Genomic DNA, 16,144 nt, shown 5'->3' on the forward strand with positions numbered 1-16,144 from the left:
TGCATTCACACATATATATGCCTTTAATACATACTCATTGTGGCCAATAAAAACTTTACTTTTGAATCAAATAACTGGAAACAAAGAAGGTACACATCAACTAGAGACTGTCTAAATAAATTATGGCACATTAATATAATAGAATACTGCTGGGAATATAAAGAATTCAAAAGGAATGTGGCAAGACATAACTAATATAAAGTAAAACAAGTAGATTCAGGAAAATAATATATACACTGACTATAACAATATAAATGGAAAATTGATAAAATGAAATTGAAGAACCTATTGTAATTATAATAACCAAGCTCAATTCTGGGAGAACAATGGAGACAACAAACCTACTTCCTTTCTTTCCAGAGTTCAAGGAATCTGGATGTAGAATAATGTATATTCATCAGATGTAATTACTGTGTTTATTGGTTTTGTTAAATTGTTTTCCTTTTTTCCTGAGTTTTTTTATTCATTAAAAAGAAGACCTCAATGAGAGGGAGGAGGAAGAAATAATCATTATATAAAACAAAGATCATCAATTTTTTTAAAGAGAAAAAAATAAAATTATATCTCCCTACATGAGCAAAATGAAAGATTTATAATTTTGAATCAATGTCTTTCTGTGGTTCATGGTTCATGTATATGTATGTGCTTGCACATGTATATATTGATAGAGAGAAAGAGAAAGCATTGTTAAAATATGCATCCAATTTTAATTTGTTTTCTACATGAATAAATATGTTGTCTTATGTGTTCATTCCAGTATTGCTTATATGATTAAAGTAGTTAAGTTTATAGAAAGTATAATACTTTGAGCTATTTTTTTTCTCAATTTATATTATATTCACCAAGAACATGGTGAGATAAGGCTCTCCTTATAGTAAGATTCAAACTTTGGAAAACTAAGTCATATCTTCTAGGTCATAAAGGTCATTTAGTAAACTGAATGCTCCTAACAGTTATTACTAATATTTAATCATTTAATCTTAATCATCTAATCTCCTTTCGCCTCAGTTTCCTTGTCTGTAAAATGAGGTTGGACTGGATAACCTCTGTGATCCCTCTTTACAACTTTAGATATAGGATATTGTGATTCTATCATAGGTACAACTACAAATTTGAAACCTAGAAAATGCTTTGAAATTTTCAAGTAGAAGCATTTATATGAAACTTTAGTCAACAGGTATCAAATAAAAAGGATGTCTAACAAAAAGAACAAAGCTAATTCACTCTCATTCCCTACAAGATAGTGAGAACTCCATGCTTTTTTCACAAGTAGCATGCTAAAATAGCATAATATAATTTGGTGATCTTCTTAGTGGATTCTGGAGAGTACTCATTGGTTTTCAGCAATGAGAACCATCAATGCAAGTCTGATTTGTGCCAGTACTCTAATTTCCCTTATAATCACATTCCTCCCAATGCTTTCCTCCAAAGTTGTAAGGGCAACCAAACCCCATATGGAGAACTGAAGTTAAAATAGGTGCAGCAAGCTAGGAAATGCTAAAATAATCTCCTTACTGTTTTGTAAAGGAAAAGACTTATTCTTGACTAATTACTAGTCTTAAATGGCTGCTTTTTGGCTTGCTTAATGAGTATTGGAATGTTATTCCTAGGTTGTCTAAGTTTTCACTGCAATATTTGTTTTTAGGAAATATATTTAAAGAGTGAATCCAGGAGAATAGAAATGATTTCTCTCCCTACTCCAATCTACCCCCTGCTCAAGTGATTTTCAGAACAGGTTTGATCTATCACTCCCATATTCAATAAACTCCAGCTTCCCCGTTACTTCCAGAGGATGCTGCTGCTTGTCCCTCATTCTTGAAGAGGACCATCATATCAGGAAAGGGATGGTATGACATGCAAATAAATTGGATTTAAATGAGGGAGGGATGTGTAGAGTCATCAGCCTCATTTTCTCCTCCAGAACCACATGGGCCCAATGACATGATATAGATCAGAAGGATAAAACAGCCCTGGATTTCAGTGGGAGACCTTGGCCTTTTTAAGCTAAAGTCTTATCAGGTCTCTGTTTGACTTAGGCAATGTCCAGTCAATGATTAAGGCCAAGTAAGAAACAGTCTTTTACTTAGTCAAAAAAAAAATTTAAAAAAATCTATCTGGGAGAGGAAGACCCTCCCTATTTCTGGCCAAAACAGAAATAATTGCTGTTTATAGTCACTATGAACCAGTCAGGGTTAAAGTTAAACTGCCTTATTTGGCTTTTACATTTCAGTTATAAATCTATTCACAATTGGGCCTCCCTCTACATACTCAACAGGCTAGTATGTGAATCTGCTAGCTCTCCCCTGCAGTCCACTCTCCATGCTTTTATTCTGATTGTCATGATCTCTCTTCATCTCTACTTCCTGGCTTCCTTCAAGATTTGGCTCACATCTCACCTCTGCTGGAGACTTTTCCCCTCTCCTACTAGGACCTCCATTCCATGCAGCATCCTGCTGCATTTTGACTTGACTTGACGAAGTCACACAGATAAAAAGCATTATACCACAAATTGAACCTATTTTCTAAGTCCAGAGTCACTACTCTTTCCACATTTGTTTAGTACCAATTTACCCAAAACTAATTATAGCTGTAGAACTCGAATTTATAAAGCATCTTCAGTTATCAATAAAGCACTTATTAAGCTAGCTGCTGGAGATACAAATAAAAAAAAAGGCCCTACCTTCAAGGAGTTTATGATCTATTGTAGGAAGATAACCCACAAGAAAAAAAAAACTGAAAAGGTAGGAGGGAGAGGAGGAAGAACTAAGGTCTTCCTGACTCTAAATCTATCCACTTCACTACCTAGCTATCTCTACCTCTCCAGTGCCCATATTTGGTAAAGTCTTATCTACCCCCTACACTTATTATCTGCCACTTGTCACTAGGCTTAGTATATTGAAGTTGCCTCTCCACAGAACATGCTTGATTGCATATGATTTTTAAAAGTTTTTTATTTTATTCTTTTTTCCCCCTCAATTACATGTCAAAAACTTTTTTTTTTAATATTCATTCTTTTGAAATTGAGTTCTATCTAATGCTTATTGTGCAACAAGAAAATGGTATTTACACACATGTATTGTATCTAGGTTATATTGTAACACAAGTAAAATGTATGGGATTGCCTGTCATCGGGGGGAGGGAGTAGAGGGAGGGGGGGATAATTTGGAAAAATGAATACAAGGGATAATATTATAAAAATATATATCATTAAAAAAAATTTAAAAAAAAAAAAAAGAAATTGAGTTCTAAACTCTTCTCCCTTTCTCCTTCCCTCCTTTATGGTAACAATATACAGTGTTTTCCTGGTTCTGATCACTTCACTTTATACGAGTTCATGGGTCAAAACATCAGAAACAATCACCCCATATTTTTATGAGCAAAGTAAAAAACTTAGTTCTAGTCCTGGAGACAATAATGGGGGTCTCTTGAACTTAGCAAGGGCAGAAAGGTGTTGTGACTTGAGGGGAGGAAATTAGAAATCTTTGTTGTCATATTAGAGTCACTTGTTGTATCATACATACACACACAAAAAAAGAGCAATCATGTCACCAAAAATTGGTAGGTCAGGAAGCAGCATTGCAAAATTAGATGCAGCAATTAGAGGGGATCACCAAATCAGATCACCAGCCTTTTCTGCTAAAAGGTCAGTAGATGTAATGGGCCTAAGGCATATGGAGCTTTTACAGCAATAAGCTTCAGCAAAAAGATTCAATATGACATAGTACAATTTCTAATTAAAACTATTAGACACTGCAAAAATGTATGTGAATTTTAAAAAACCAAAATCTAATTTTAAGAACTAATTAATTTCTAAATATAAAGATTCAAAGTTTAATTATGTTACTTTTCTCAGAATTTTCCAAAATTTTCATTCCAGCTAATTCCCCCCTTAGGAGGATTAGATATAGTTAAATATCTAATATTACACATGAACACCTAGGTAATAAAACTCTGTAAGTAGATGATTTCTATTCTTAGTTGTAATACCTACAAAAATGAATTTGTTTAAAAGATGCTTATTTAACTCCAATTGTAACAAAAGATCTGGTATGGGATGTATAAATATAAGAAGCAATTAATTCCAAATTGTACATAGAGAACAGTGTATATCAAATGAGTTGCCTACAGTAAATAAAACATGTTCAGTCAATTGCATAATAGAATATCATAGCCAAGCTCGGATGGAAAATTGAGTCATGAGGGTCCTATCTTAGTCTTCCTAAGACTGTCTTCCCAGTTATCCACCGATAGCAGTTGACAGATCTCATTTCCATTGTTAGTATTTTTCTTGAAGCAATGAAATATTAGCATGATGATACAAACATACCTGAAAATAAAGCTCAAAAAGAAAATTCACAATCCCCAAAGATTTTATTTTAAATAGCAAATTCCACACATCAAAGCCTAAACTAGAAGTATCAATTCTGAGCTCATTGAAGGTGTTTTGTAATTGTCTTTTTTCAATTATGAGACTTGATTTGAGAAAGCATTTAAAGATCTGCTAATTTTTCTAGGAAATACTTGTAATATAAGGTATATAAAGTTAACCGTTGACACGAGCAAAATTATTTCAATTAACTTTTGAGCAAAAGTCTGGCAACAACATAATTTCTTAATTATAAAAGATTTGGGGTATGGTGCCATCCTTGGGGAGACATTACACTATATCCCAAGGCCAAATCACCAGCTTTTTGAACTAAAAGAGGCAGCTACAGCTCATCATCAAGAAGGAAATAATCTTAGAAACTTTGCTACTAAGTTGACTGAAAGATGTAAATTTAATATAACTAATTAAATTTAGGCAAAATTTACTTTTAATATAATCAAACCTGTACATTCTCCCAGTCTAGCTGACTGTGAAGTCAGACTCTGAAGGTTGGCAAGATTCCAGACCTAATAGTATTTCTCAGGCTTAAGTGTTTTAGAATCTTAAACCATGTCACCAGAAGGACTGATAAGATTTTAAAACTGTGCCCAAACAGCAAGTCTCAAAAACACCTTATCAGATAAAACAACCTAAGAGAGCTTTTGAAACTATTATTATAATCTCAGAGAAATTTTTATTAGCTTTCAAACAATCGCTTAATTACAAGAGAAGTGAATTTTTTAAGTGCTGATATTATCAAGTTTCATTAACATATGTCTGTTTTAAAACATGAAACAAGCTTTTACCAGTCAGGTGACATCAATTTAGTAGAATGTCTCAAGAAAATCATTCAAGTAAATGAGTGAATATGAGACTGTTCTGATTAAGTTCTAAGATAGATTTTTCACCAAATCAATCCGGATTTATAATCACCCATAGTAATATTTGAATCTCAATTTTCCCAGAGGTCATTAGCTGGCAGTACTTCAAATTTAAGGGCCCACTGCTTTTAATTAGCTCATATTTAAAAATTTGTGGAATAATTAGTCCTATTTAATGTGAATCATGTTATCCCTGAACTCCATAATATAAAATTTCTTCATGTGATTATTTCCAACTATCTTTCAGCTGACTTACTACTTAAGAATTATTTTAAATAATTTGTTGTTTCTAAACTTCACATTGTTACAATCCAATTACACAAAAGTATAAAATGTACTGTAGCATTAAATAAATAAATTTGGCCAAATTATGTAATACATGATCAAATCTCAAATTGTTGCCCAAAGCAATATGAGTGTCAGTCCTAAGTATAAAGTACAAGTATGTTTCCATCATTAATTAATTTCAGAAAATGAGGAATCCAGAAAACTGTAAAACTTCCCATTGGAGAAATTGAGATACACACTTCACTTGATTTGTGATTTTTGCTGACATTTATACAGCAATCTGAACAGATCAATTAGGAGTCAAAATATTATTAATTTAATTTTCTTCATTCCCTTGGTTCTTTTTAAAATCTAACTTGGTTTATAAGATCTTCATGCATCTATATCAATATCTTCAGAAAACTTCTATTGTTCTTCCTCATTGGAACTATTTCCCCTTATGTCTTCTGAACTTCACAGGATCATAGAATCATTGATTTAGAGCTGGAAAGGACCTTTGGGGCCATCTGATTATGGGACCACAGAGTTAGAATTAAGAGACTTATCTAATCCAAATTCCTCATTTTACAGATGAGGTACTGAGCTCCAGAGAGGTTGTGGCTTTCCTGAAGGCATATGGATGTTAGACGGGAGAAGCAGAATTTAATCCCAGGTTCTTTGACTGAGAATCCAACACACTTTGACAACCTCCTTACTTTCAAGGTGACTTGCCCAAAAACATATAAATAAAACATGATTGAACCTAGATCTTTCATGTCAGAACTCCTTGAAAAGGTCATTTACCCTAGATGCATTTATTTCCCCTTCTCTCACTTTCTTCTTTATCCCTTCAGATTTGGCTACTGATTTTAGCATTCCATCACAATTGTTGCTAATTCCAAAAGCCTTTTTTCAATCTTTATTCTCCTCTGTAAACTTTGATATTGTTGATCATCCTTGTCTTGTTGATACTCTCTTCTCTCTTTGTTTTTGGGACACCACTCTCTCCTATATAAACACTCCTCTGACTTCTTTCTTTCATTGTATTCTCATCCAGATCATGCCCACTATGGGTATCCCTCAGGGCTCTATCTAGGATCCCTTCATGAACTATATATCACCTGATATTCTACTCTTCTTTATACTTTTTTATACTTATAGCCATTGATCCAACAACATTGGCTTCCTGGCTCTTCCCAGAAAAAGACATCTCTCAACTTTTTCTAGTTGTCTTCCATTGTTATAATGGCTGTCTCCCATGGTTACAATCCATTCTCTCCTCATCTCTGTCTAGTTCCAACTAAAACCCCACTTCTGCAAAAAGCCTTTTACAATTCTTCTTAATTCCTTTCTCCCTCTATACTATTTCACTTGGTGATCTCATCAGCTCCCATGGATTTAATTATCATCTCTTTAATGATGATTCTTAAATCTATCTATCTCACCTAATCTTCAATTCACCTTCAAATCTCACATCTCCAATTGCCTTTCATCTTGAGCTAGATGTCCAATAAACATGTTAAATGCAATATGTCTAGAACTGAACTCATTATGTTTCCCCCATACTCTCTTCTTTCTAAATCTCTTCATAATTGTCCAGTGTCCTTACATCCTCCTAGTCTCAAAGTTTGCAAATAAGCATCACTCTTGACTCTCACTATCTCTTGCCCCCCATATCTAATCTGTTAGACCTGTCAAATTCACCTTATAATATCTTGTAAATATGCTTCCTTCTCTTTTCTGATACTACCATCACTCTAGAAAAGATCCTCATCATCTCAGGGTAGAGTACTATAATAGCTGGTTGGCTGGTCTGCCTGTCACAGGTTTCTCCTTACTCCATTAAGCTAACAAATAGATTTTCCTAAAGCACAGGTCTGACCATGTAATCCCCCTACTCTGTCAATGGCTCCCTATCACTTCCAGAATCAAAAAGAAAATCCTCTGTTTGGCATTCATAGTCCTTCCTATTCCTGCCCATTTTTCTAGTCTCCTCACTCACTTTTATCCACCTCTCTCATGTACTCTCTGATCCAGAATCACTGGACTCCTTACTATTCCATGAATAACCATCCATTTCTCAGCTCTCAGTATTTTCTCTGGTGGTTCTCCATGCTTGTAATGTTCTCTTGTAATTGTTCAGAATATCAAATTTTACTTTCTAGCTAGTTATTCACTTCCCAAATCAGCTTTTCTCTACTCTTCATTTTCAATGGGCAGCAGAGACAACATGACAATATGTGGTCCCAAAGTCTTTAGTTTCTTGCTCTACTTCAGGCAATGTTGTTTGAACTCATACAGATTACCAGAAGTAGGAAGTGGTGGCCTGTTTTTATGGGTTTTGAGCTATTTATATCTTAAATGCATGCTCCTGAAAGACAGTAGACCTCTCTCATAGTTATGAGCTTTTATTCCCCCTTGCACTAATAATTCAACGCTCTTTTCTGTTCCTTAACAAATGGATGAGGACATCAGGAAGGTGATGCTATGACATGCAAGTGAATTGGTGAGGGAGGCTAGGCAAGGTCCCCTGCCTCATGTTCCCCTACAGAAACATCTGGGTCCAGTGGCCAGATATAGATCATGACAAATGGAGATGGCTCTGGATGAAATGGGAAACTTTGGCCTTTTTAAGCTAAGGTCTTCAGTAGAAGTTTGACTGAGGCTACACCCATTCAGTGATTAAAGCTAGGTAGCCCCTGGGACAAAGAATCTTCTCTTTCATGTAGTCCAAAAAAATCTAAATAAATATATTAATGAATGAATCTAGGAGGGAAAGACCCTCAGGGTTTCTGGCTAAAGCAGAAATGACTGTTATTTATATTCAATCTGAAAGGACCCAAACAGTGACCAATGGGGCTTGGCTTAGGACCTGCTGGTGGCCAATTAGAATCAGATTGGTTTTGGTCAAAATATCACTCTAGTAACGTCACTGATCTTCAAAAACAAAAGACATCGACAAGGATTTCTCCACCAACAGCTTGAAATACCACTTCTTTCTTAGAAAGATAAGCATCTGTTTCCCCCTTCTTCACCCACTCTTCCAAATGAAACACGAGTCTACTTCTTAGTTCCAAGAATTCAATAGCCCATTTTCTTCCTCCTATTTGTCACATTCTTCTCCTTCCAGCCTTTAGAGAAAAAATTGAATCTCCCTCTGACTGTTCTGATGCTTTTTTTCTTTCTGGTTTTTACACTCATGGCTCCTTCTGGTGTTTTTAAGAAATGATTTATTGTGTCTTGAAACCCGCAGGGTGACTCCTTAAACCATTTCATCTCTTTTTAGAGGGAGGTCAGCCTGCATTTTGAGCATGAGGGCAACTGGACTTTGCACAAATCCAAATCACCTGAGCTAGTGATCTTGTGGGAGAAGTCAACCTCCATTCTCCTACCATGTGGATAGGAGCAGTCTTTTCCATTAGCTGTGTAGATCATGTTTAAGATACTCTCTCACTCTCTTTCCAGTTGTATCCATAAAGGGTGAAAGTACTGCTTACCTATGACAAAGGCAGTGAACTAAGCTGAGGTAGGGGTAAGGATATGTTCCTCCTTCCCTTTTCCATCCCTGTGGCCCAGGGCTTGGGGTTTTATTGTGCTTCACTTTGTTTTTTTCAGTCCTAAGTGCAACTAGTGATCCTCACAACCACCCTGAAAGTTAAGTGTTAATATGATTTCCATTTTACAGTTGAGATAACTGAGGCAAATAGAAATTAAATGATTTGTCCAGGGTCACACAGTGACTGAAATAAAATCTGAACTCAGATATTCCAGACAACTAGATGGCCTAATATTGATGTGCTCTATGATGTGGGGTTTGTCACCAAATGATGGCAGGCACAAAAAGCTGGGGTTCGGTCATATGAAGAATTCACAATGGCCATTTTCTATGGCAAGAGGTAGATTTATTTAAAGGAAGAGATTACAGGCAAAATGAAGGGATACATTTGTCACCAGGAAGGATAAATATGAAATAGAATGGGAAAGCTTATGAAAGACAAATTCTTCAGAGGAACTCACAATTACCTAGAAGAAAGGGAGAAGAGATTGGGGTGTGCCGTTAGCAGGCTAAATCCTAAAAATGACTTAGCACCTTAAAAGAATTAGCTGTAAGGAGAAGTGGGGCTGGGAAGCACAGTGGAAATAGGAGAGACATCATGTGGCATGGGGAAGGAGAAGGGAAAAGATACTACGAGGCAGAGTAGACCCAGAAGTAGATTTTTATAGGTAAAATTTAACCTCAGGGACATGACTGGGATTCCTGATGGGGCATGGCAAGGTGAGACTGCTCCAGACCCCTACAGAGGATGGGTCTCAGGGATATAACTTGGATTTCTCACTGGACCATCTCCTCAAAGAGTGACACCATGGAGCTAAACCGATCTCAATCAGAACCTTCTGCCTGCTTGCCTCAGGGATCAGTTCTTTAATTTCACTTGGTCCAAAACACCTCTCATCAATATCAACAAAACCTGAAATTGAACCTCAGACTCTTATTAGCAGGTGTGATCCTAAGCAAGGCAATTAACCCTGTTTACCTCAATTGCCTCATCTGTAAAATGATCAGGAAAAAGAAATGGCAATCCACTCCATCATCTTTGTCAAGGAAGAGTTGGACACAACTGGAAAGGACTGAATAACAACTTTCTGACTTCAGGCCCAGCACTTTATCCTGCATGCTACTGTTTGTCTAGGGGAAGTCCTAAGAATCCAGGGTGCCTAATACTTGAGCTTTGTCTCAGAGTAAGGCTTTGGACTAAGAACTTGATGGAACTATGCTATAATAGGAACTAGGTTAAATTGGTAGCCTGATCCTCCTTCTGCCTTCAGAAACTGAGATGGTTTGGGAGGAAGGGCAGGGAAGGAATTATGCCTCCTATATGTTGTGGGGAATGTATATAAGATTTTTTCTTTCTTAATATCTTTAAGATAAATGTTCCTTTGTAAAAGCAAATCTTATTTTTAAGTCATTAAATGGAACTGAAGTGAGGGAAGCACCTAGAATTCAAAGAACACAATCAGTGGGAGATGGAGCCATAACAAAGAGACTGCACACTCTTAGATCCCATTAAGTGTATTGTTGAAGCTCAGCAGGGAGCAAAAGTGTAACATACCTGACCATTAAGCTATATGGGTCAAATGGTCCATTAAGCTATATGGCCAAGTGGTCACTCTTACACAAGTCACTTGGCCTTGGCAAAAATACAATTATTGCCCTTTCACAACAAGTCACTTCCCCTTGCTCTTCATTCTTATCAATAGTTTGTGCTCTTTTATTACGTTTTTTATATTTTTATTTTTATATATAAATATTTATTTTTATTTTTATTTATGTATGTTTTTATTTTTACATTATTTATTTTAATAAATTTATTATATATTATTTATAAGTAAAATCTATATTTTTATTCTACTTTATAATTTACTCTTTTTTATTCTCTTTTATTACCTCTTAATGAATTCAAGATCCAGCCTTACACTACTTCCTTTCTCTTACCAAATTCTTACCTTATCATGCAGAGTTTCACTTATCTTTTCTTTTTTTTACCATGTCTTATCAACCACCCTTACATTTGGTTCTTTCATCCTTTAAATTAAGTCCTTCTCCTTCAAAGATTCCTCACTTTCTCCCAAATTCTCCTTGCTAAATTTGATCACTAATTCCAAAACTACCTCCATGCTTAGTATCTGGATTCCACTCCTGGGATCATTGGGCTCTGAATAATGAGCTTTTGACTTTTCTAGACATCTCACTTTTAAGCCACCAACTTTAATATAACAGTTGTCTGTAGCCTCTCCCTACTTTCCAGCTTGTCTTTAAATGTTATCTTTCTCATCAGAATGTAAACACCTTGAGGAAATACTATCTTGTTAATGCAATGCTGAGCACATAAGTACAGATTTAGAGGGAGAAAAGTGTTATGTATTGAACAATTAATTAATCTTTATGTTTGTCTCTCTTCCACCCTGTCTATCTTTCTCTCTGTGTGACTGTCTTTCTCTGTGTGTCTGTCTCTCTCTGCCATATATATATATGTATATATATATACATATATATATATTATATGAGATCCAGAGATTGATCTCCTTCAAATTTTCCTCAGATATTTTCAAATCAAATTCAGTGTGAGAACAAAAAGGGATCCAGAGAAGCTCCAATGAAGACTTCTTAACTTTGTCATATTATGGCCCCTTTGGGTAATCTTATGAACCCTATGGACCTCTTCTTAAAATGTTTTTAAATGTATAAAATAAAATATGTAAGATTATATAGAAAATAAATTATTTTGAAATAAAATTATCAAAATATATTTATTTCTTAAAACAAATTCATGGACTCCAGGTTAAAAACTTCTATCCTAGAAGGTCATTAAATATCTTTCAGTGACCTAATGACATAAGCTGCCCTATACTCCTCTCAGTATCACCTCAGAATACATGAAGAATGATTCCAAGTGTCATTTTAGATAATCATAATGTTACTCGGGTCAGGTTTTTTGACCAGATCCAGAATGGGAAGCAGCAGCCAGTATTCTCCTTGAGTGTATCTGGTTTCTGGAGAAAGCTTTGTGTCCTGGGAACTCTTGTTTTGAAACCTTCCCAAAGGAGTCTGCCAATATCCGGGCAGTGTTGCATATGAAAATAATGTCAGCAAAATCCTACGGAGAGTTTGGAAGCAGAGTCATTCTGAAAATTCACAGATGGTAAGCACAGACTCTGTGCAGTTTGGGCTTCATCTGAATTTGCTCTTTTTTTTTTTTTTTTTTTTTTTTTTTTTTTTCAATTTCCAGGTTCCAGCCCAATTTCCTGCAGCAGCCACCCAGGGCATGTCTCCTGGCAGACAGCTGAGAGAGGGGGAAGGAAAGACACCCAGCAGATCCCACTGTCAATGCAAAGGGGAAGCCAGTAAGCAAGGGGAACATTTGCAAAGTGTTTTGGCTGCCAGCTCCCCTACTGCAACTAAGAAACCACCAGCCAAGTCAGTGAAAGATCTGCCAAGAAAAGGGGAGACACTGTCTGTCCCAATGGAAAAGTGAAAGAAGAGTTGGTGGAAATCAGATGGGACGAGGTAAGAAATAAAACACACGAGCACATTGAAAAATGTGGCTTCTTTGGCCATTATGGAGATCATCCACTGAAAACAGTCTAAAACTAGAAGGAATTTTAAAGGTCATTTATTCCAACATCCTCTTCCTACTAGAGATAAACTAATAAAAGAAGCAAAGTCTAAGGAGTTTAAGTGACTCCTCCAAGGTCATAAAGGGAGTAAGTAGCAAGGCTGGAATTCAAACCCATATCCTCTGTCTCTAGTTCCATAGTACATTGTATTATCCTACACTGCTTCCTCATCAGTAAAATGAATTGGAGAAGAAAATGACAAACAACTTCAGTATCTTTGCCAAAAAAGGAAAAAACTCCAAATGGGATCCTATAGAATCAGACACAACTGAAATGACTGAACAATAAACAACAAATATTTACAAAAAAGAGGCTATACTGCATTGGAATTGAAATCAGAATATCTGGGTTAGTATCCTGACTCTGACATACCCAGAGAGCACAGCCAAGATTGAAATCCATGTCTTCTGAGTCCAGATCCAGTATTCTTTCAATTTCTCTGAATCTCAGTTTTCTCATCAGTAAAATAACAGTAATATATGGACTATTGATCCACCAGACATTCAGTCAATGGACATTTATTTAGCATTTATTATGTGTTAGGCACTGGGCTAAGTTCTGGGGATAAAAGAAAAGATAAAAGGGAAAAGAAGGGAAGGAAAGAGGAGAAGAGAAGAGAAGAGGAGAGGAGAGGAGAGGAATGGAAAAGAGGGAGGAGAGGAGAGGAGAGGAACGGAAAAGAGGGAGGAGAGGAGAGGAGAGGAGAGGAGAGGAGAGGAGAGGAGAGGAGAGGAGAAGGGAAGAGAGGGGAAGGCAAGAGAGAATCCCTAGCTCTTAACACTTAGAGGCAACAACTGTGGCTAGAATGTAAGGCCTAGAGTCAAGATTCCTTACAAATTCAGCCTTAGACACTTCCTAGGCAAGTTCACTGGGAAAGTCAATTAACCTCTGCCTTAATCCACTGAAGAAGGAAATGACAAACCACTTCTTTATCTTTGCAAAGAAAGCTACAGGAACAGTATGGTCCACAGAATCAAAAACTGAAAGACTGAACAATAACAAAAACATTTAGCACAGTGCATGGGACAGTTATTGATTGTTAGAATATATATACAGATTAAACAAAGGTAGCTTGAAAGGGTAGCAGCTGGAAAGACCAGGAAAGGCAGAAAGTGAGATTTGAGCTGTCTCCAGCTCAGCAAGGAGGTTGAGGTGAAGAAGAATATTTCAGACATAGAGGACAGCAAGTACAGAGAGAAGAGATAAGTTTAAGAAATGACAAGTGGAAAGTGTAACTGGATCTTAGAGTTTATGGAGAGGATTAAGTTAAAAAAAAAAAAAAAACTGGAAAAGTAGAAAAAGGCCAGAATGTGAAGAATTTTAAATACTAGCTATTTAGAACTTTATATCTAACCCTGGCTACAATAGGGAGCCACTGGAGTTTAAGGGAAGGGGGAAGTAATATAGTTAAGTGCTCTGTTTTAGGAAAATTATTTTGGTAAAGTAGAAAGTTGATGGGAACGGAGAGAGACTTGAGGCAGGAAGACTAGTTTGAAAGTTTCTGCAATAGTCCAGTGGAAAAGAGATGAAGGTCTGAAGTAAGAGCTGTAGGAGTAGAAACAAGAGACCATATATGAGAGATCTTGTGAAGGCAGAAACTATAAAAATGGTTGATTTATTACATTCTTGAGCTGAATGAAAGAGGGGACTCAAAGTGACATTGAACCTGCAAGCCTTGGTGACTGAGAAGGGAGTGATTTTCTATAAAGTAAAAGGAAATTTTGGAAGGAGCAAGGGTTTGAGGAGAGGGAAGATAATATTTGGATATATTGAGTTTATGATGCCCATATAACCTCCACTTCAAAATAGCCAAGAGGCATGACTGTAGCTCAGCAAAAAGATTAAAGCTAAAAATATAGATCTGGAAGTCATCTGCATAGAAATGAAAATTGAACACAGGGGAGCTGAAGAGATAATCAGACGAGATAGTATGAGAAGAAAAACCAGCCAGGGTCAGTGCCTTGGGGAATATCCATGATAATGGACATGACAGATGAAAAACTAGCAAAGGAAAAAAAGACAAATAAGAAGAAAGCAGTGTAATAAAAACTTCTTCTAAGGAGTCCTTTAAAAAAAGCCAGAGACTGGAAAAGGAAGAGTAAAGCTTTGAAACCTCATGCTACTAGACTCTCCCTGGAAGCAAGCATCAGTGATCATGGCACAAGACTGGAAGGCAGCATTGGCAAAGAATACATGCTTTGTCAACATGCCCATCAGAGACTAAGTACCTGGAAGAGACTACATTCTATGCAAGATCAATAGAGGGTAAACCCTACACAAATGACTTAATGCATCAACAGAAAACAATGGCAATCTTATTACAGCAGGTGTGAGTCATGTTTCTACACGTTTATTCTGCTTACATGTGTTCCCTACACATCTATTGCTTCATATATATATATATATCTTGGGTATGTCTATTATTTCCATTGATGTAATCTATATTCATGGGAAAATATGTGTTATGTTTATAGGTAAAATGTTTATTGCTATTTTTCATCCTTTGTTACTACATCAAATACCTTTGCTTTGAATTAATCATATCCTTAGGCTGATGAATAAAGGCAAACATACTAGTGAGAGCTCCTGGGCTATGTTTGTTTAGAGTTTTTGTTTGTTTGTTTGTGGGGGTTTTTTTTTGTTGTTTTTTGTTTTTGTTTTTGTTTTTGGTGGGCTATTGACCCTTGAATCAGATTCCTTAAGTATGAAATAATTTTTCAGGGGTGAGTCATCTATAAGGTAAAGGTGCCCCAAAATGTGTTACATAGGGGTTTACATAGTACTTTTCTAACTCCTTGAAAAAAGTCTAAAATCAACGCATTCACTTTTACTCTTTTCAAACTATCTTCTAAAGCTTCTGCAACTATTTCTATTCAATTCATTAATCACTTATCAAGTTCTAACTAAATGTCAGATGAGAATTGGATGAATCAGGTAGATACCAAAGGTGGATGAACAGCTCTCACTTTTGGTTCCAAGAAACTAGCATAAATGGTGTAGGGTAAATCTCCTCCGCAGAAGGGCAAGGTTGAGGTTAACAAACAGACTTCAAAATTATCAGTAAGTTAGGAAATGTCTATCCCAAGTACATGAAAGACTTTCCCTCTCAAAATAGAAAAATAAGAAAAATTTGTTCCCAAAGGCTATGAAGGTGGGTAAATCAGGCATTAAGGAGGGGTTAGAGATTAGTCTCAAGGTTATAACCTCCCACTACACTAGGCAGCTCTCTAAAACTACATATTGCAGAGAGATTGCTGATCTGCCAGGGGAAAGGGAATTTCCTCATCTGGGAGTTCCTTTTTTTAAAGAAATCAACAACCCATCCCCTACCTCCATACCAGTGTCAACATTCTAACCTGTTAAAGTTGTTTTTATATTCTAAGTATCGATCCAATATGTTAGTTATCCTTCTCATTAACAAATCTGATAACCATGCCATCTTACTGTTTCTGTT

The sequence above is a fragment of the Sminthopsis crassicaudata genome, chromosome 4 (genome assembly GCF_048593235.1).
Source record: "Sminthopsis crassicaudata isolate SCR6 chromosome 4, ASM4859323v1, whole genome shotgun sequence".
In the NCBI taxonomy this organism is placed as follows: domain Eukaryota; kingdom Metazoa; phylum Chordata; class Mammalia; order Dasyuromorphia; family Dasyuridae; genus Sminthopsis; species Sminthopsis crassicaudata.